The 23,144-nt window shown below is 43.5% G+C and overlaps 1 pseudogene; it reads right to left on the bottom strand.

Annotated features, from left to right (window-relative positions):
- Window positions 1-363: 363 nt before the first annotated feature.
- Window positions 364-998, bottom strand: LOC119805106 (annotated as a pseudogene).
- Between the last annotated feature and the right edge of the window lie 22,146 nt (window positions 999-23,144).

Raw genomic sequence — 23,144 nt, 5'->3', positions numbered from 1 at the left:
AACAAACAAACAAACAAACCAAAACAAAATGAAACCCCCCCACCAAAACAAAACAAAACAAAACCTATGGAGTCCTTTTGTGTTGGTTCACTACTCCTGGAAATGGAGCCTGCTTTGGAGTGTGGTTGATACACCCAGTAACACTTCATTGGAGAATATTGATTTTACCTTTTCCAGCAGGTGTATATAATATGAAAGGAATTTAAATGTAGTCAACATATAATGGGGAGATAATGCCCCAACTAAACTACCAAATATATGCTACCAAATAAACCCTCCAGTGTCAGGAAGGGGTTACATCTTTTTTTTTTTTTTGCTGTTTCAAAAGGCTTTATTTTTACTTGGTCCAAGACTGAGAGGGGCTCCAGGGCGTTACAAAGCTGCCTAGTGGCTTCTTGAGAGGTTCGGGTGAAGGTCCTGAGGCCGGCTGGTGCAGAGCAGAGGTGGGAGCCCCTCGGAAGGAGAGGCCTCCTAGTCATGCTTGAGAGTGAGCCGCTCAAAGAGGTACTCGCCCAGAGAAGCCTGGGGCCCAGAAGCCAACCTGCGGAGGTTGGTCAGGTGGTTGCCCATCTTCTTGATGACCTTCACCTCCTTATCCAGGAAGTGGTTTTCAAGGAAGTCACAGAGATGAGGATCTGTGCGAGCAGAGCCCAGGGAATGAAGATCCAAGAGGGCCTGGTTTAAGTTCTTCTCCAAGGCCAGGGCAGCTTCCATGGCCTCCTGGGTTTTACCCCACTCATCTTGAGATGGCTTCTGCACATCCTGAAAGAGTGCGCGGCCTCTGCGATCGTTCTGCAACTTGAGGAGATGCTCGGCGCCCTCGCGCTTCTCCTCGGCCAATTCGTGGAAGAAGTAGCCTACACCCTCCAGAGCCACGTCATCCCGGTCAAAATAGCCAGCGAGAGGTAGGTGTAGGAGGCCCTCAGGTGCAGGTTGACCAGGCGGTTCACGGCAGCCTCTACTTCGGTGGAATAATTCTGACGAATCTGGGAGGCCATGGCTGAGACGCAGTCTGGAGCTACCCGCAAAGAGACAGTGCTGGCTGGTCCTGGGAGCCGAAGGCCGCGAGGAGATGGTCCCGGAGGCTGCCGACTGCAGATGAGGAGCGGTGGAAGCTAACAAAGGGAGGCCCCGGGTCTGTTCCGTCCAAACACTGTTGAAGCAAGACACAGATCCGCGGGATCTCCGAAGGCTGCTCAAAGGGTTACATCTTGAACCATTGGCATAAGGGGTCCCATAGACACCATCCTCAAAACATCACAGGTTGCTGCCCAGTCTGTTGGTTACTCTCTACAACCTGATGGTAAGGCCCTACTGCTGAAGGTATTTTTAAGAACATCAATTGTGTTACCCCCCATTGTTTTCAAACCCTCTATGTTTCTTGCCAGTCTTGGGCTAAAATTACATATTCTGCAGTATCTATATTAGATATCACACTGCATGAGCTGGGTTGCACATAGGGCTGGTTGCTTTTCTAGGGTTTGGGGGTTCTGTCTCCCTTTTCTGGCCACATAGTCCCTGAACTCACATAACTAATCCCCTCCACCAAGAAACTTTTTCTCGTTTCTTTCCCCCTGAGATGGGGTTTCAGTGTGTAGCCCTGTTTGGAATTCACTTTGTAGACCACGCTGGTCTTGAAGTCGGATCCATTTGCTTCTGCCTTCTGAGTGTCAGGGTTTTTCTTTAATAGCTGTCCCTTCTTTCCCATTGTTTGTCTCTGCAGAAGCATTCTTTAGTTTGTTCATCTAAAAACAATTCCCTTGCTTCTAGTCTTCCCAACCACTTTCTTAAATATTTTGGGGTTTACTGCTAAAGTACATATTGTTAAGCGATCTTGTGTTTACTTGTTTCTTTTATGCCACCTTGGATGTGGCTATGCCAAGGGAGGATAAACTCCTTCTCTTTTGTTCATTGCAGCATCTATGGCAACTAGTATAGGACCCCTGCCCATAGCAAGTATGGTATGTAGTTGATACAAATGACTCACAATGATCCCTGGTGTGTGTTATATACACACAATTTGTGTGTTATTATTTCTGGGGCTAAGCTAGCCATGCGGGAGCTGGGCGGTACGAAAAGCAGGCCTGCCTGCAACTCCTTCTACAGAGTGGCTCCCAACATGGTAGCTAAATCCACTTAAAAACCTGAGAGGGCTTTAAAAAAGGGGGGGGGGAGAGTTTAACACAGCTTTTTGCTGTTTTCTAGGACGTATCATAGAGAGATTTCCTGTTTCAGCAATAGCGGCAGAAAAAAAGCTGAGTCATTTTAAAGTGGCTTCCTGGGCCCTGCCGCAGGTGCAAACTCTGGCTATGGAGCATTTCTGGGCCCACTCGGAGACGGGAATAAAGTAGCTGAGACCATGCCTGTGACTCAGCTCTTCCTGCCTGGGTAGGCCGCGGGATCAGGTCAACTAAAAAGTGGCGGTTTTGAAATACCAGTTTCTGGGCTGTGCCACCATCGCAATCTCTGTCTGGCCCCTGTGGGAGACAGAGCCTTTGAATGGAGCATTTGGAGTAAAGTGCTACGATTTGTTTGATGGCAGCTAGACTTGCTGTGTGACTAAAAGGGGGACATTGTGTGCTATGGCTCAGAAGCACAAGCAGCTCCACCATGCTAGCTGTGCCATACGCATGGCTCAGAGGCACCGGCAGAGAGGCTCCGCCATGCTGAACTGTGCTGGTCTCAGGGAGGAACTATTGTAATTGCTATAATAACAGTGCAGTTAAGGTTTAGACTGGGCAGGACACAGGTGGTACCATATTACCTCTACATGGCGCAATTTAAGTTTTTAAGAAGTGCTTAGCATTTTAAGAAGTGCTCCTGGATAGTAAAGAATTACAGATTCGCAATAGGACAGATTCAGAAATAAAAGACATGTAAATGGGTTACAATGTTGGATGAGTGTACGTAGGCTTGGGAGAGAGAAGAAAAAGAATATAGAGAATAAAGTTAATGCTTTAAAAAAGGGTAAAGTTTTTAAAGAGACAGACTACAGATAGTTAAAGATTAAAAGAAATAAAGAAAAATAAGCCACGTAAAAATGGAAAATTCTCAGAGAGCCTGGATTCTGTGTATTATTGTGTTTTCTTTGAATTTTTTGACTGTGAAGGAGCTAAGTACAAAAAACCATTTCATTAAATGGGCTGCCAAGCCGAACCTGCATATATGTTCTAAAGGTATCTTGACTTCAGAATTTGGATCTAAGAATATCATGCTTTGGAAAAGAGGGTCTTCTTTTGTTTTCACAGAGGATGAGACCCTGTGGATTGCTTCTATCCCAATATGGTATGATAGACCATGCCCTCCTGAAAGGTTGCTGTGAACACCCTCAAAAAATTACTTCATTCAACTGGTGACTGAGATGTACCTACCACACACAGGTTATACCATGAAAGACCTAAATTACAGCGCCCCCATTCAGCATGAAGCAGTTTGGAGAGAAAAAACTGTGCCCATATTTCCAAATATTGTTTGTAAATGTTCTTTTACATTTAGAGGGGGATATGATATAGATATGAATAATTTACATTGGTATAAATTTTACTATTGATATAAATTTATGGTCAATTTTGTTATATGTATATGTATTTCCTATATTGATTAAGGTATTGTGATTGTATAGTTCATTAAAAATGTAAGGACAGGCTCCAGAAACTACAGGGAAACCCTGTCTCGAAAAAACCAAAAAAATGTAATGTATAATTAGGAAATATAGGTTGTTAGTGGATAATCATTGATAATAGTCAAGTTTGTAGTCATGTTAGTTAGATTTTCTAGATATGCACAGATACATTTCAGATAGGCATTCTTCATATCTTTCAAAGACTACAGAATATGGCATTTAATGTTTTAATAACTTAGGACTTTTAATGACAATGAGACATGTCTGCTCCCGGCAGCACCAATCTACTTCAAGAGGAAGATGGGCATTAAGAGGCTCCTTATGGAGTTTGATAGCCATTTGGGCAAGAAACTGCACTTTCCTGGATTGTTGCATAAACTGGACACAAAGAATCTGCAGAGAGAGGACTGCAGAACTTGCCTAAAGGTGAGATGGTCTTTTGGGGTTCCTGATTCATAAAAGAATTTATGAGACATTCTGCAGGACACAGCAGATAGTGACTGAACTGCCTTTGAAATTTCCTGCTTCATGGAAATGTCTGTTGGATACTATGGGCCTGAAGGCTGAAGATGGATGACCCAACGGTACAGTGGAACTTTGGTTTACTGTCCAGACAGCGAGATGTCTCTGTCATTTCTAGAGTTTGGAAGTTGCTTATTCCTTGTTTGCTTAGGTAATAGTATATCCTTCTGGAGTCTTTGATAGAGCTGAAGAATAAATAGATAGATATAGTTTTCCTTTTTATGGTAAAAGATAAAATAGATACAAATATTGTAACTGTAATTCTTGCTTGATAACTGTTTTGTTACATGTAATTTTACTATGTTAAAGTTAAAGCCTTTTTTGTTTAAACAGAAAAAGGGGAAATGATAGAGGAGGGTCATCTGTCTATGTGTTACTTTCATTGGTTAATAAAGAAACTGCCTTGGCCCTTTAATAGGACAGAAAATTAGGTAGGCAGAGTAGACAGAACAGAATTGTGGGAGAAAGAAAGCAGAGTCAGGCAGATGCTTCAGGCAGACACCATGCCTTTCCTCTCTGAGGTAGACGCAGGTTAAGATCTTTCCTAGTAAGCCACCACCTTGTGGTGCTACACAGATTACTAAATATGGGTTAAAGCAAGATGTGAGAATTAGCCAGTAAGAGGCTAGAGCTAATGGGCCAAGCAGTGTTTAAAAGAATACAGTTTCCATGTAATTATATCGGGTAAAGCTAGCTGGGTGGTGGGAAGTAGCCCGCTGTTCTCATCACTACATCTGAGTGTGGATCACTCTTTCTCACTTTTTAAGTAATTATTTCATTTTATTTATTTATTTTGAGTCAGGGTCTGTCTACATAGCCCTGGCTGTTCAGGAACTCACTATATAGATCAGATTGGCTTCAAACTCATAGAGATCTGCCCGGACTCTGCCACTCCAGTGCTAGGATTAAAGGTGTGTGCCACCATACCCAGCTTACAATTTATTTTTAATTGGCATACAAAGTCACAGGTTTTCTTACATCATTTTTATACATACTCAGTTTTGGTTAATTCTTCACTCACATCCTCCCGCATCCCTCTGCCCTCTGTCCCCATTGAACTTTTCTGCCCCCAGTATTTCCTCTTTCATTTTCATAAGTGATTTATTACCTTCTGCATTCTCCCCTTAAAGCCCCATTTCTAGCCAGGCGGTGGTGGTGCATGCCTTTAATCCCAGCACTTGGGAGGCAGAGGCAGAGGCAGGGGTATCTCTGTGAGTTTGAGGCCAGCCTGGTCTACAGAGGGAGTTCCAGAATAGCCAGGGTTACATGGAGAAACCCTGTCTTGAAACTCCCCCCCCCCCCGAAAGCCCCATTTCTCTCCTCTCCTGATTCCCCTTAAATTTCATGATCTGTCTTCATGATCCCCAATCTCTGTTGTCATTAGTTTTCTGATGACCACACCAACTAGAGTGAGACAGACTCCCAGAGTAGTCTTAATTTGCATTTCCTCAATTGTCTAATGTAGGGAGCACTTCAAAAATATTTGTTGGCTACTTACGTTTCTTCTTTTGAGAACCGTTTACTCAGTTCACTGAACCATGTGTTGACTGGCAGGTTGGTTTGTTTGGTGCTTACTTTTTCAGTTATTTATGTGTTCTTGATAGTAATCCCTTGTCAGAAGTATAGCCGGCAAGGCCACTCTGCCACTTGGTGGGCTTGCCATCATCTCTGTTCGCTGTTTCCTTTGCTGTATAGAAGCACGGTCACACCTTGCAATCTTATTTGCCTAACTCACTTTTAATTAATTAACTCATTCACTTTCAGTAATACAGATATTGGACTGGACATGGTAGTGTACACCTTTAATCCCAGCAACCAGGCGGCAAAGACAGGCTGTGAGTTCAAGGCCAGCTTGGTCTACATAGCAAGTTCCAGGCCAGTTAACTCTCTCTCTCTTTTTTTTGTTTTTTTTTTTGTTTTGTTTTTTTGTTTTTGTTTTTGTTTTTCGGGACAGGGTTTCTCTGTAACTTTGGAGCCTGTACTAGAATTAGCTCTTGTAGACCAGGCTGGCCTCAAACTCACAGCGATCCACCTACCTCTGCCTCCCGAGTGCTAGGATTAAAGGCGTGCACCAGCACCACACGGCCGGTTCACTATCTTTGTACATTTGAGTGCACATTGTCTTCTAGCTGGTCTCCTTGATTCTAGATTTTTTTTTGCCTTTATAAGAATGAAACAGTTTCCCCTCTGCCTTCAGGCATGTTGCTCTTGGCCAAGAGTACTTTTCTTTTTTTACTAATCCTTACTTCATGGCTAATTCCCACACTTTATTCTAGTCATATTGTAAGTCACCCCTCAATAAGCATTTCTTCCATCCTACAAACTGGAAAAAATATCCTGTGCTATATGGTTTTTTCATAACCTATGAAGATTTCCCTTTTATGGCACTGTGGTAATTTAAATAGGAATGGCCCCCATAGGTCCATATGTTTAAATGTGTGGCCATCAGGGTGTGGCATTACTGCACAGAGATTAGGTGGTGTGGCCTTGTGGGAAGAAGTTTGTCACTGTGGATGGGTTTTGGGATTCAAATTCTCAAGCCAGGCCCAGTGTCTCTCTCTTCTTGCTGTCTGTGTTTCCAGATGTAGGACTCTCAAGTTCCTTCTCCAGGTTTTGTGATTGTTGAGTGCAGGTGTCCATAGAGACTGGAGGCATAGGATCCCCCTGGAGTTGGAGTTAGTAGTGGTTGTGAGCCTCATGACAATGGTTCTGGGAACCAAATTTGGGTCTTCTAGAAGAGCAATATATGTTCTTAACCACCAAGCCATATCTTCAAACCCTATTAATTGCTTTTAAACATTTATTATTTTTGGTATGCTTTGTGTGTGTATTTGTGTGTATGTGTGTGTGCACGCTTGTGCATGCATGCCCACTGTACCAACTGAACTACCTCCCTAGCCTATTACATGCATTTTATTTCATGCCCAATGCAATGTCAACAAAGTCTCCTTTGAATACAGCACTGCTTCTAGCCATTTACTGAGAGGTGGCAGTGGCCAGGAATCCCAGTACTGCAAACCCTGACCTTTACCGTCTGAAGCAGCTATTGGCAGTGCTGGCGATGGCTTTCTTTGAGGGTCAGTTCAGTGGTAGGTATATTTTTTGAATATTGTCTTTGGCTTCTTTGCCTCAAGTTCTGTTCTTTGCCCTCTCAATTATTCTGCAAAGTGCCTGAATAAATCCATTATCATCTTAAATTAATTACAGTTAGTCTCTTGCAGCTGAGAACCTTGACTAATATAGAGAGCTACAATTATCTGCTCAAAGTCACTAAGGCAACAAATCATGAAAATTTGCTTTAAATGTGTCTATGTCTGACTCCACAGCTTAGTTTCTTCACCCTTGTCATCCTTCCTACCTGTGCAAGGCTTTCCTTCCAAGCAAGTCTGGAGCCCCAGTTGTCTCCCCCACAGTGGTATAGCCTTGGCACATTCTAATGGGTTAAACAAGAATCATGGAGTTTCTAGTTTATAAAAAAAAACAAACCAAGCCTAGATTTTTGGGGTGGGGATGGGCATTGCCAGGGGTGAAGGCAGAGTTTCACCTAGAATCTTTGTTTTTCAGTGAGCAAATACACTACCTTAAAAACAGTTGAGTTGCCGGGCGGTGGTGGCGCACGCCTTTAATCCCAGCACTCGGGAGGCAGAGGCAGGCGGATCTCTGTGAGTTCGAGGCCAGCCTGGTCTACAAGAGCTAGTTCCAGGACAGGCTCTAAAAAAGCTGCAGAGAAACCCTGTCTCAAAAAACCAAAAAAAGAAAGAAAAAAAAAAAACAGTTGAGTTGACAACAAGCACCATTATAATTGGCTGCAGAGTAGAGACACCATTAACTGGGAAAATCAGCAAGAGCGCACAGGAAGGTGCAATGGGTCCAGACTATGAGCGACGCTAGGAGACTACTGGCTTCAACAGATAAATGACGAATAGAAGACAAGAGGGCTAGGAATTTGTAGATGTACAAGAGGTCATCAATAGTTGCAACATGCGAATCTTCTTCTTTCCGATGCCTAATTAACATTCCTTAACAATACGTGTGTTGGATGCTTGATGAAACAGAGAATTTGTCCCTGTGTCTTCTGTGAGACGATCTCTCCGCTTTTCTTTAAGTTTTGAGGCAAGGTTTATCTGTGTAGCCCTGCCTAGCCTCAAACTTGCTCTAAAGACCAGACAGCTTTGAACTGAACTTAAAGATTCGCCTGCCTCTGCCTCCCAGTACTGAGATTAAAACTGTGTGCCATCACTCCCACCTCGACCTCTTTTAAATAAACTGAACACGTTTTGTTTTGTTTTCACACTTCTTTTTTTTATACAGTCCAGATCAGCCATGAATTTTCTATCTTCCTGCCGCAGATTCTAAAGTGCTAGGATTGCAGGAGCGCACCACCACACCTGCACGACGTATCCTTCCTATTGGGGGTGGAATTCCGACATGATGGCTGGAGCTGGAGTGAGGTTTAGAATCGTGAAGCACCATTGATCTGTGTGAGGAAACTAGGTGTTTAGAAGTCCTACAGCAAGGGGATGCAGTCATTCTTAATTCCAGAGATCGAGGAGTTAACGCACTAGCCCTGGAATTCCTATGGCTATGTTAAGGTGAAATAATTCTCTATCTTGTTTAAGCCAAGCCATTTTGACTGGCTAACTGCAGCTCAACACTTATTGTAACTTATCAAGGAGACAGCTGGTGCACCAGCTGGGACTGAGAGCCGGAACTCAAGAAGTGCAGGTGAAGCTCATCCCACAGTTGGAAGGCTGGATGACCTTTGTCAGAAATGAGGAAGTCAGCAGAAGAACTGGCTGGAGGGGGATAATGACACATAGTTTCAGGTAAGAGTGACTGGTCACATGAACATTTAATGTCCAAACGGCAGCTGCTTTCAGAGACACCTGCCTACGGAAGAACCTGGACATTCCTCAGATACTTTTGCCAACTTTTCACAGATATGTTGTTTTAAGATTTATTTTTATTTTATCTGTGTTGGTATTTTGCCTGTGTGTATGTTGTGTGTGCAGTTCCCGAGGAGGCCAGAAGAAGAAATCAAATATCTTAGAGCTGGAGTTACAGTTGTTAGCTCCTATGTGGGTGCTAGGAAGAGCAATCATCTCTCCAGTCCTCCACGGACATAATTACTTCCTGCTTAGAACCATGTTCTTTCGCGAACGTTCTTCCCAGCTTTCTTATGACCTATTCCTCAGGGCCTAGAGAACACTTTGGCCCTTGTGCAGCTGTCTTTGGAACATCTTGTCTGTGTCAGGGTGCTAAGTAGAGAGATGATTGGGGTATCCTCTACTTTGTATCTCACTTTATTGCTTCATGTATGAAGCAGTACAATTTGTGCTCACATTCACACCAACATCCATAGATTTCCTGCACCCGAATCTAACTGGAGTCATAGCAGTCTTTCCCTAATCACTACAGCACACATATAGACTGAGTGATTATGTTGGGCAGACTCCTAGATAACTCTTTTTTTTTAATATTCCGAGACAGGGTTTCCCTGTAGCTTTGGAGCCTGTCCTGGAACTAGCTCTTGTAGACCAGGCTGGCCCCAAACTCTTAAAGATCAGCCTGCCTCTGCCTCCTGAGTGCTGGGATTAAAGGCGTGTGCTTGGCTCCTAAAATGACTCTATTCCATCGTGATCCAATACATTGTTGTATAATCACTTGGTTGCCAGCTAACTTGAAAACTTCTAATAAGCAGAACATAGCTAAGATGATGATAAGCCCCTTTCCATGACTATGTTGCATAATATTTTAAAGGACTTATTTATAATATTTATGTATGCATATGTGTATCTGCGTCTTAGTATGTTTATGTGTGTGGCAGGCCCAGGTGAGATTATTGAATAACCTGGAGCTGTAGTTCCAGGCAGCTATGCCCCCACATGGCTGCTGGGAACTGTACCTGGCTCATCTACAAGAACAGCAAGTGATTTCTTAAAAAATTTGATTTCTTGAGAAGTTCTTACACGAGTACTGTGTTCACATCATTTCTAGCCTCATGTTTTCCCCCTCCAGCGCTTCCTGTGTCCCCCACCTCTCAAAGACCCCTTCTTCTCTGAGCTCTTAGCCATTGAGCTGGCTTTCCAGTCTCTTTGCTTACTTGAGGTTTTAACTGTCTTACTAGCTGATTCTATTACTGTCATTGCTTGCATATTTGGATAAAGCAAGTAGCCAAGCTGAAAGGACTCACGAGGTAAGGAGTTGAGGCTTTCTCCTACCTGACAGCCAGGAAGGAGTCAGAACTCCCAGTTGAAAGGCCAGTGAAGAGTTAAGTTGTATTAGTATGCATATGAGCTTGGAAATGAACTCTTCCCATGTTGATCTAATTCCCTGGATGACAACCTGATGGTATGGGAAACCTCAAAACAGGAGACCTAGATAACCATATTCCTGTTTCTGATCCACAGAAAATGAGAACTAGTAAATGCCTATTGGCTTCTGCTGAGTTCATGGGCATGTATCATGCACCCACAGACAGCCTTCCTCAAGGATCAAATCTCTATCAGGGATACTAACATGTGCAACTATGTACCTCCAGGGACCACTAACTAGCCTACCAGTTCAGCCTTCTCTGAGTTCTGGCATATTCTTTGCAGGTACAGAACAGCCTAGATAAATACAGAATTGGTGGTGAGTCTGTGGTGCAAAGCACAGCTTCATGTAATGTTAGATTGACTCTCTGGCTCCTTTATTTTGTCTCAGTATGTTTAGTTCCTTTTAAGGTTGTCCTGGGGATCCAAGGAAGGTTGGTTACAGATACCTCTCTCAAAACCTCAATTTCTCTATTGCATTGGCTTCAACAGAGCCATTCAGGTCTCCATTTTGACTTTCCAGCGGCTAGGAAAGGATTCCCCTCTGGGTTTCTCAGATAACCATACTTCCATTCTTCCTGTGAGCTATTTTTTTTCTAATATGAAGGTATTTCTGAAAATACCCATGCTCCTTCCTGAGCTAGCTAGTGCTTTATTTTCATAGTCCACCCTCATTTATTATAGAAACCCAAGATGTAATATTGTCAGTCATTCTCAAATCAAAGTATGTGTACTTTAAAAATACTCTCTTGGCAACTTTCAAGATCTTTCAGATATAGTAATTGCAAATTAAATTACTTTTGTTTTGTTATTTCGAGACAGGGTTCCTCTGTGTAACTGCCCTGGCTGTCTTGGAACTCGCTCTACAGACTAATCTGGCCTCAAATCCACAGAGATCTGCCTGTTTCTGCCTACCAAATGCTGGATTTAAACCCATGTGCTGCCACCTCCCTATTCTTAAATTCCATTTTAGTTTGTTTTGTGTGCATGCATACACACGGAGGTCAGAGAACAGCCTTCCTGAGGCCGTGCTCTCCTTGAACCATGAGGGTTTCTGGGGTTATCAGGGCAAGTGCCTTTATAGGCTGAGCCATCTCACTAGCTCTTATTTATTTATTTTTTCGATGCAAGGTCTCACTGTGTAGCCCTGGCTGGCCTGGAAGTCTTGAACTCGCACTAATCTGACTGCCTCTGACTCCAAGGTGCTGACGTTAAACGCATGAGGCTTAGATACTAGTTTTATATTAGTGGCACTCCATTTCCTATTTCAACATATGCGTGAACCATACACCAACAAAAGCCAGAAAAAGTCTTTTCAATTTTAATGTTGGAGATGAAGTTCCCTTCTTTGGAAACCTATTTATCTTATTAGGGTAACCTGTTCTTTTAAAATGGCATTTCTTGATATGTGTGTGCGTATGTATCTGTATGTGTGGTATACGAGTGTGCCACGGTGCTGGTGTGCAGGTCAAAGGACAGCTTATGAGAGTCAGTTCTTTCCTTCCACCATGTGGAGTCCAGGAATTGAACTCTTCCTCAGATTTGGCAACCAGCCTTTATGCAGTGAGCCATTTTACCAGTCCCGGATATGTTAATTTTTTTATATCTCTTCTAACACTTGTGCCATTTTCTTAGTATATCTCCAGAGAGAAAAGCAAGGTCCTGGGATTTTTTCTGTATAAAATAAGCCACTTTTTCCCCTACAAATATCTATATAATAATCACTGGTTACGCATCTACTATGGGTTAGTTACTAGGAATACAGAGATGACTAGGCACTGAGTTTTCCCTCAAGATGTTCCATCAAATTCAGGGCATAGAAAAATAAACCCACACTAGTAATGACCTGTGATTAGAGCCTTAATAAAAATCTATAGAAAAGGCTGAGAGAAAACTAGTGGGAGTGAAAAAAAATCCCCTGTGTATGTAAGAAAAAAATCTACAAGGACTTACTATATAACCCTGGAAGACATGGAACTTGCTATGTAGATAACACTAGCTTCCGACTCACAAAGACTGGCCTATCTCTGCCTCTCGAGTGCTTGGGGTTAAAAATGTGTACTACGATTCCCAGGCAGTAAAAGAAGTTTTATCTAGAAGGTAATTGTGGAGATGAGCCTCGAAGCCTAAGTGAGGTTTTTGTACATGGAAAAGAGCCATAGAGCATGCAAAGAAGAAACAGCTTAATATCACATATGTCCAAGAAGATATTTTCTTTAAATAGAACTTAAAATGATTTTAAGACTGGTTTCAAGTGGTTTTTATTATGCCCTCTTCTAAAGTTTCAGGGATACTTCAAATGATTAAACACATATTACAGTCTGAAGTAGCTAGTCAGTACACTTCTTTTCAACCTTCCTATTAGGACATGTGATGTGAAAAGTAAAACTATATAATTATAGGAATACTAGAATAAAGTGTTTACATTTGGATTTGTCTGAGAAAATCTGGCCAGCATGTGTGCTCTGCAAGATATGAATCTACAGATGCTATGGAGAGAAATTTATCCTTACAGCCATTGACAATCTGAGAATGAAATAAGAGTGTCTGAAGGTTTCTTTGTGGATTTGCTGGTTTGCTTGGAGGCTCTATTGCAGGAATCCAGTCATTCTAGTACGTTTGCAACTTTTAGCTTTAAGTAATGGGAATGGCACTTTAGGTAGCAAAATGTGTTGAGTGGATCGTTTTGGAGGATCTGGAGTACCTCGTGGAAGAGTGACGCAGGCTTGGTTTCTTAGTTCACGTTCTGCGGCTGCAGTAAAGCACAAAAGGCTGAATGTGTCATAAAGAACAAAAGCATCCAGGCGGTGGTGGCGCACGCCTTTAATCCCAGCACTCGGGAGGCAGAGGCAGGCGGATCTCTGTGAGTTCGAGGCCAGCCTGGTCTACAGAGGGAGTTCTAGGACAGCCAGGGCTACATGAAGAAAAAAAAAAGAAATGTTTAGATGACAGTTTAGTGGATAAAAGTGCGTGACTGCGTGGCTCATCTCTTTGGCCTTCAGTGAGGCCTGCATCAGAGCATGACAAGCGATGAGGTGATGGCAGGACACACACACACACACACACACACACACACACACACACACACGAGAGAGAGAGAGAGAGAGAGAGAGAGAGAGAGAGAGAGAGAGAGAGAGAGAGAGAGAGAGAGAGAGAGAGAGAGAGAGAGAGAGAGAGAATCACATGACACGAGGGGAAGCCAGAGATTCGAGAAGGAGGTTTGTTCTACTAATAACCATCTGCTCTCAAAAGAACTGTATAGGGCTCTTCAAGGGCTACATCATCCCCTTCTGAGTGTGATGCCCCCAATAGCCTAGTTACCTTCCACAAGGCTCTACCTCTTCAGTGTTCTACCACCTCAATACCACCAGACAAGAACCTTTTTGGATGGGGGGGGGGCAAAGTATGGTTCTGGGCAGTAACAATAGAGTGACTTTACAGAGCGGGGTTCACTAACTCTGGAGCAAGCAAGGAGAAAATAGGCTAACTGAGCTTATTTCCTCCTAGCCAATTATTGCCATACAGGAACTTGGCCTGGTGTTTTGAGATCCAGTAAAGCCAGAAGTATGAGTTTATTATCTGACATTCCCTCAGTTTTCAATATTGGCAACTAAATCAGAATTTAAAAATATCAAATACTCTGAGGGCCAAACAAAACATGTCTACAGCTTCTGTTTCAAAGTGCTGCTGCCGATATGACTCTGCCAACAGACTTAATCTCCCTGTTTCACTCTGTTCTAACTTCACCCTTTCCTGGAGCGAGATTTTGACTAAAGCACCTAAAGTCATTCTCCATCTCAGTTTTCTCAGCTCTTACTGGAAAGCAGTCACTTAACATGGGCGTAAGCCCTGGGAATGACCAACTTGTATGTAGAAAATGAATCATTTTTGGAGACTAACAAACAGAGCAGCCTTGTTGGGCTCTTAGGGGCATGCTAAGCACATGATATTTGCTGTCCAAGTTCACAATAACCTAATAAAATACTTATTTCCATTTTACAGGGGAAGGAAGAAGATGCCAGCATTGTTTATCTTCTTGGAAACACATGCTGAAATCGTATTGCCATTGTGAGACACGAAGAGCTGGAACTTCTAATAGCTCAGGCTTCTGTCCATAGAAGTAAAATAATATAAATTAATAAATGTATTAATTAATTCATATGACGAATGGGCTAACGGGTTCTCTGGAGAGTGGGTCTGCTATAGCTACAAGCTGGGCTAGGTCCTTGACTGTGTGGTGCCCTCGGATGCTGCAGGATCTTGCCAGCAAGGAGGTCATGAATACATGCATCACCTTTGCCTTGGATTAAAACCTAGAATCAAAATAAGCTTCTTTAGAGCTATTCCATTCTGTGCTATTGTTATCAGCCACAGAAGTTCTACCAAGACAAGGAGGTTAAGACACATAGTTGGCCATTGGGAGCCTAGCCAGTATGTTCTCTGATCCTGGCCTCTTGGCTACCTCACATGGCATTCCTAAGGCGAAGGAGGTTTTGAACCAGACAGCTACTTCACTTGTTTGATTGAGCAGGAGGTTTCAGGAAGCATATGGACGACAGAGTTACCGATAAGGGGCTTCTGGCCTTCCAGATTCTGACATCCAGGAAACTCAGTCTCAAGCTGGAAAAGCAGCTTGCCGGAACTAATGGCAGGGAGCTAGGATCCCTTCAGCATCTCTGTTTTTCTAACACTGACTTCCATTCCCAACCAGTCAACCAATAGCTGTGCCCCACAATAGCTCATTTATGAGGTCTGTACCTTACAAGAGTGTTCAACTTTTGCCTTTCAGTCCAGGCTCTTGGCCGTAATTCTGTAAGATCTACCTTTGTATCCCAGATGTGCCTGTTTATTTATGAAAGTCAAGGGCAGTCCCAGGATGTTTTCCAGAGCAGGAAGCATGCCATTTCCCATCTACGTTGCTTTTCCTCCCTGCATTGATCTCTCCACTGGAGAAAAACCAGAAGCTTTCCAACACTGGCCAGTAGAACATAAATAGGAAGTCAGGGGTTAAAGTTCAGAAGACAGTCTTCCCTGTCATTGTCACCGTGCCTTGAGGTTATCTTTAGGTTTGAAAGCACATTCAGGTTGCAGAAATGGGAGAAGGATAGGCTAGGAAGAAAGTATTGTGTCCAGTCTTTACAACTGCTCTGAAACTTCAAATCATATAGAGCTCTATCAGGCCCGTTGGTTCATTTAGTATACATTAGGGAGATAGCCTTAGACATTAGGCCCTCTAACAGAAGGCTATAGTTAAGAATGGGTGAAACCCAGAATTGGGGTTAGCATTTCTCAGCCACCCGAGTTTGTCTTCCTTCTCCTTTTAGCCTTTTCTTGAAGTCCTATGGAACATGTGTACTCACTGCCACTGATGTGTGATATTTGAACCTTGTCCAAGAAACTAGTGTTCTAAGCAGTGAACTTCCACAGAGGGTTCCACATCCTGAGGTGTGGAGCATAAATGGGCTTTGGGAAATGCAAGAATCTTCAGGAGATTTATAAACACATGGAAGAGTGGTCACAGATCTGGTTAGATAATGAATCCATATTCTTTTAAAAACTTACAAACCATTGCCCTATAAGCTATAAAGTGAGTGCAAAATTGTGCCATTTTAGGAACGTTGTCCTTAAAAGCCATGTAAAAGATGGGAGGGTGATTCAGTCAGTAAAATACTTGTGGCCCAGAATGAGAACCTGAGTTCTTTTCCCAGCACCCAAGTAAAAGCTGAGCTCATCAGCCCATGTCTGTCATTCCTGCACCGAGGAAGCAGTGCCGGAGCTCCCTGAGGCTTTCTGGCCAGGCAGAAATCGGGAAACAGAGATGGTGTCATCTCCAGCCTGGGGAAGCGGAAATGGTGTCATCCCAGCCTGGAGAAGCAGAAATGGTGTCATCCCAGCCTGGGGAAGCAGAAATGGTGTCATCCCAGCCCGGGGAAACGGAAATGGTGTCATCCCAGCCTGGAGAAGCAGAGACGGAGCTCCCTGAGGCTTTCTGGCAAGGCAGTGTGGCTGAATCGGTGAACTACAGGCTCAGTGGCAGATTCCTTCTCAAGAAGCAACGTGGAAAACGATTGGAAAGGCATCCAGCATTGACCTCCATTCTCCAGTTGCATTTGCACACGTTCATGGACCCCTCCCCACAAAGTCGCACGAAATTCATGAATCACAGAAGTCACTGGGTGACCTAGGCTATGGCCTGGAGGAGCAACATGATAGGATAGTATCAGCAGAGACAGCAGAGATGTCAGGAAATTTGAAGGCAGGCTGGAATCCAATCAAACGCAGACACGTGGAAATAATTCAAGCCAAGGGGCCCGATCTGGATGTCTGGCAGAGCGCAGCAGAATGAGGAAGCTGATAGCTGAGCGGCTGGCAGCAGACGCTTTTCTTGAAGAAGAGTTCTGTTTAACTGTGACACTGAGTATTCTTTTGCAAGGCCATTTAGCAATCAGCGTGAAGGTAAAGGGAACAGCTGCTGCTTCCCAAAAACGATCCACAAGGCAAAGTGTGAGAGGTGTTACAGATAATGGTTGCTTTTAAGCAAGGCTTCCAGGGTTATGATGATCAAGTTCAATGTACCTCTGTGTGTGTGTGTGTGTGTGTGTGTGTGTGTGTGTGTGTGTGCGCGCGCGCGCGTGGTCCAAGTTCATTTCACTGTTTACACATGTGCACATGCACCTCAGTACACAAATGCAGAGGGCTGGAAGAAATGAAGGAAAGACTTCAGAGAAGAAATCAGGAAGGGAGTGAGCTATAGAGAGCTGGTGGCAGGACAGGTTAGCCCATTCCTATTATTCTGTGTCTTACCATGAGGTTCATGGTTTACTGGTAAGGTTTCGGGGCCTCTGTCTCCTTTGGCGTCTCCTTGACTACGCCTTCTTTTCTTTTCTATCTCTACTTGGAATTCCTGCCTTGCTCTATTCTGCGCTGCCTTAGGCCAAAAGCAGCTTCTTTATTAACCAATGGTAATAAAAACATATTTACAGCATACAGAGGGAAATCCCTCATCCAATCTGTTTGTTTTCTGAGTCAGGGTCTCACTATGTAGCCCTGGCTAGCCAGGAACTCAGAATCTGCCTGACTCTGCCTCCCAAGTGCTGGTATTAAATCTATGCATGGCAGCCCATGCCTGTAATCTCAGCACTAGGAGACGGAGACAGAGAATCTTGAGTCAGAGGTTAGCTTGGGGTGCACAGTGAATCTTACACTGGTTACATCTCAATAAACAAGCGAAGTAGAGTCACATGTGCACACATGAGCACACTGTTAATAATTTTTAGAATGTATTGTTTTCCTCAATAATTCTCTTCCTTCTTCCCTTTCCCTTCTCTCCTATTTTTCTTATCTATGCTTGTCTTCTACTGAAATGTACGTTCTCTGAGGACAATGACCGCATCGATCTCATTAATGACTTGTAGGCATTAGTTTAGTGTAAGTAACACTGTGGCAAACAATTTGCACCAACAAAAGTTTATTTCTTGCACAGGAGACATGTTGGCTATGCCCTGCTTATGGCTCAGGTCTGTTTGTCTTCACTCTAGGACCTAGGTTTGCAGAGAGAAGGAGATTTGGGGATATTGACGTTCTCATGGCAACGAGAAGACAGACTCTAGCAGTACGACTCTGACCCTGAAAGCCTCTGCTTGGAAGTGACACCATCATTTCTGGCCCTCTGCTGATGACCGACACAAGTCATATGAGCAAACTTCAATTAAATAGAGTGAAGTGATATAATATACCCCCAGGGCTGTGTGATGAAACGTTTAGCTGGTAATGCAATCTGCTACACTGCTGCATTCTCAGTACCATGCATAATAGTTCCTGGAACAATGCAGAGCCTCCAAGCAATGATGCCATGTGGCCCCTGGCTGTTGGGAAGCCTTTTTCTAGTGTGTGCTTTGAGATTGGATGGGAGTACTCCTCCATGGCTCGTATTGTGTGATACAGAAACTTTCATTTTTTCAATCACATGTACTATGCAAACAAAATAGCTTTAGAAAACATTGCTCTTTTTATTGTTTTGTAGCATACTAGGGAAAACCATGCACCCTTTTTTTTCTGAAATGGTAGCTTCAAGAATGTCTGCTGGCCTCCTGCGAGACAAATAGCTTTCTTTAAGCTCCTTCAATGTAAAAAATCTCGAAACTACCATTAGATGGGGAAGTGTAGAGCTGGTGAGCCTAAGGCGTGGCTTTTGAGCTTTTCTAAACAATACAGGGAAGCGGAAATACTGTTACTCATTCAGTCTGCAATCCTGAACGGTGTGAGAGGACCACTGAACTATAAGACTTGAAATAAATGGTACAATCTTAATGTGCCCAACACCATATTTCTATTTTTTTTCTTACAGTACCGGGGTAACCAGGGCTTTGCATATACTAGGCATGCACCCTAACATCAAGTTTTACCCCTAGTTCCCCCCAAATGAATTTCTGGTATTTTTCCCCTGCCCCTAGGTCTGCTCTTCATCCCTTCCCCTTTCATTAAATGACAGCTCTCCTTCAGTTGCTCAAGCCACGGATTTTCATGCTGTCCTTGAATGTTTCCTCTGTCTCCATCTCACTCCTATTCCACCTCTAAATATCAGCCCTCCTGGCAGTTCCAGCTTCAAAACATATCCAAAAGTGGAAAATTTTAATCATCCCCACTGCTATCACCTTGGTCTAAACACATCATCATTTCTCGGCTGGATTATTGCGTGATCTATTCTAGCTGCCAGTTCTTGCTCTGATGTTGTTTCCAAACAACCCCCTAATGTCAATTGCTTACAATAAACATTTGTTTTGCTTGTTCAATGGTCTAGGGTCAGTTGGGATAGCTTTGCTTACGGCTTTGAGTCAGTTTTTGTATCCTCTCCATATATCTCCTCTGTGAAGGATCAGCAGCCAGCTGGGGCACATTCTTTTGGCAGATGGCAGGTGCACAAGAGGCCACACTAAATCATAGAAACATTTATATGCTAGCATCACATTCACTGGCAATCCATCGAGCACAACAAGTTACATAGACATGCTCAGCAGCAATGTGCAGCAAAATGTCATCTACTTGCTCTATACGAAATTAAAGCACACACACAAATCACAATCCCAGAGAACCTAGACAACAATGAGGACCCTAAGAGAGACATACAGAGATCTAATCTACTTGGGTAGTAGAAAAAGACAAGATCTCCTGAGTAAATTGGGAGCATGGGGACCTTGGGAGAGGGTTGAAGGGGAGGGGAGAGGCAGGGAGGGGAGTCAAGAAAAATGTAGAGCTCCACAAAAATCGATAAAAAATGAAAAAAACCCAAAATAATTAAATCACAAAACTGTAACATCAGGGAATGCATATAAGATTTTGCAGCAAGAGGGCCGGGAGGTGGTGGCGCATGCCTTGAATTCCAGCACTCAGGAGGTAGAGGCAGGAGGATCTCTGTGAGTTCAAGGCCAGCCTGGTCTACAGAGCTAGTTCCAGGACAGGCTCCAAAGCTACAGAGAAACCCTGTCTCGAAAAACAAAGCAAAACAAAACAACAACAAAAAAAAGATACTGCAGCAGGAAGTGAAAACATATTGTTCGTCTCCTAACTATTCTCCTTATTTCCGTCCTTTTCCCTCAAGTGAAATTTAACTTTATTCTGTGCTGTTTATGTGTCCCTGTTTCTACATTCCCACTCCTTTCCTGTTCTGTCTTCTTCTTTTTTCCTTCCTTCCTTCCTTCCTTCCTTCCTCCCTCCCTCCCTCCCTCCCTCCCTCCCTCCCTCTCTCTCTTTCTTTCTTTTTCTTTTTGATTTTCCTTTTGAGGTAGTAACTCACTATGTAGCCCCGATGCTGGCCTGGAATTAGATATGAGGTAGAGGATGGCCTCAAACTTGTGATTCCTATGCCCCAACCTCCAAAATTCTGGACTCACTAGTATGTACCACCATGTCTGGATTAAGACATCTTTTTCCTCTGTACACTATTGTTTTCTTTTCTTCATCTATTTACTTGCATGCTTTTGAGACAGTCTTAAAACATAGTCTTGGCTGGCATGGGGGCTCTCCATGCAAACAAGGCTGGTTTCTGAACTTACCCAGACCCGCCTGCCTCTGTCTCTTAAGTGCTGGGATTAAAGGCGTGCGCCACCATCATGTACACTTCTTAAAATTGGAAACCCTCAACTCTGCAAGTTCCTCTAGCCCTCTTTCTTCTTTGCTTTCTATCTGTAGTGCTATCATTTAGTGTGTTGCAAATTTCATGGATTTAGTTCATCGTCTCTTTCCTGTTGGTATAGTATCAGCTCCCTGAAGGCAGGTGTTTAGGCTGGATTTATTCACCTGCTCTTCTCTGAGTGTCTAAAACACTTGATATTGACTGAATGAGCAAGTTATTGGTGGCAGGAGCAGAGCTAAGGTGAGAAAAGCCTACCATGGCAGGAGGGTATATCCATTATACCAAAGCCCTGCCTTTTGTTAAGTAGAGAAGAAAAGCATTTCAGAATGAGGAATGATAACCAAGTGTCTCTGTATTCGTAGTTATTTGGGGTCCATAGCCAGTCAAGTGATGTTAAGGACTCAGAACCAAATGCTTTTTGTACGATTCTTATCTGCCTGCATTTGCCTGCAGGGAAGCGGAGCAAGGACCACCATTCAAGTTTCCAGGATTCATTTATCTCTTTTCCCTTGGTAACACACATCTGTGGTTACCAATGACTAAAGGCAAGGGGTTGGTCAAGAGGGTCAGTTTTTCCTGAGGGGGTCTCAGTGGGCACCTTTGAAATAAACCCCTGATGAGTATCCAGATGGTGGCGCACACCGTACGCCTTTAATCTCAGCACTCTGGAGGCAGAAGCAGGTGGATCTCTGAGTTTGAGGCCAGTCTAGTCTCCAAAATGAGTTCCAGGACAGCCAGAGCTGTTACACAGAGAAACCCTGTCTCGAAAAATCAAAACCAAAGAAAAGGAGAAAAAGAAAAAAGAAATAAACCCCTGATTAAGAAGCCCTCACCCACAGAGACTTCCCTGTAAATTCCGGGGATGTGAGAAACCTAGCTGAGCTACTGATTATGGTCCCGAAATACTTAGCAGGATACAGGCCTGCGGATGGGTTTCAGTATTAGCAACATTTGCATAATGATGACAGGAACATCTGATAGAAACTACTGAAAGGAGGAAAGGTTACATAGGGCTCACAGTCTCCAAAGATGACCACCATTAATTACTTCTTTCAATTTATCTGCATGCCTGAGACTCCATCAAAAAAATAGAATCTATATTTTTCCTTTGGAATTTAGTCTCATCTCGCTGTTACTTTCTACTGCAGCAGCAGCCTGCCTCTGCCACCAAAGCAATTTAGTCGTCACCTGTCACAGCTGCCTTTCCATCATCAGCGATGCAACCTGTGCACCCCCCCCCTTAAAAGTGCCTGCCAGGCACAGCTCGCTCTCTGACTCTTGTTCCTCTCTTACCTCTCTTGCCTCTCTTCTTGCTCTTGTCTCTGTTCTCTCTGTCTCTCTGTTCTGCCTGCCTCCCCCACGTCCCCACTCCGACACTGCACTTCAGTCTTTCACTTCCCCATCCCCCAATAAACCTCTTTCCCTAACTCTGTTGACCGTGGCATGCTTGCTTAGTGGCATACCTTGGCAGGGCCCAAAAGGTACCCACTTGGTTTTTCTTTTTTCTTTTTCATCCTTTCACCCACACTTTACTTGGAATGGTAAAATGTGGAGACGCTTGCTCACTTCTAGGTCTATACTGGAACTGGCTTTGTAGACCAGGCTGACCTCGAACTCAGAGATCCACCTGCCTCTGCTTCCTGAGGGTGCCACCGCTCCTGTCCTGGAGCTGGGTTTCATAAGCTTTGAAAGTTTTCTCCATTTTTCTAAGACAGTTAACCTCCACGTAAAGAGATCTGTTTACAATAAAAGCACCTTAATGTAACCATATGGCAAGGCAATATGAAAGAGAATCAAAGAAGCCATGAGATAAGAGAACGGAGGCCCCGAAGAGAATTCTTTCCCTCTGCCCTAGTCAAACCATCTCAACAATACTATCCCCACTGAGGTTCCAGGCATTATAAAGTTCATCCAAGGCATGAGTGGTACTGTTGGGATTCTCAGCCCACCAGAAAAACAGTTGTGGCTTTGAGCCACTGAGTTTGGGTGAAATTCTAAAACAGAGGAAAACTTGAACAACAGACTATGGGCAGCATGAAGCAGTCTAGGATGGAGGCAAGGCTGTGAACCCCAGGTAAAGGCTGCCTGAATACTAGCCACATGACCTTAGACACAAGTCCCTGAATCTCTCTCTGCTTCATATTTTTTGCTTGCCTTTAAGACAGAGTTAATAATATCTGCAATCAGAGTTGTGATGATTGTGTTCACGCACGTAAAGCCCTCTCTCTCCAGCAATGGCGCAGGATAAGAACTACGCAAATAGGCTCTGTTGTGATGATGACAATAACATGTAATTTCTATTATGTACCAATCACATTCTCATTTTGCTCACATTTACTTTATTCGATCCCTGGGACCCCTGAGGAACAATACCACCCAAAATACCCAAGTAGGAAAAAATTACTGCTTCCCTAGATACGAGTCTTTCTACAGAGAACACACTCAGGAGTTTTGGGTTCAATTAAAGGCCTCAAATCATTTCTGACTGGCAGAAGAGAGAGCTAGATTTCCCCCCTCCTCCATCCAATTTTCCTCTGTATTTCCATTTTGCGTA

The sequence above is a fragment of the Arvicola amphibius genome, chromosome X (genome assembly GCF_903992535.2).
Source record: "Arvicola amphibius chromosome X, mArvAmp1.2, whole genome shotgun sequence".
NCBI classification, from domain to species: domain Eukaryota; kingdom Metazoa; phylum Chordata; class Mammalia; order Rodentia; family Cricetidae; genus Arvicola; species Arvicola amphibius.
Note: the sequence above shows the minus strand (reverse complement) of the source record. Positions and strands in the feature narration are given on the sequence as shown.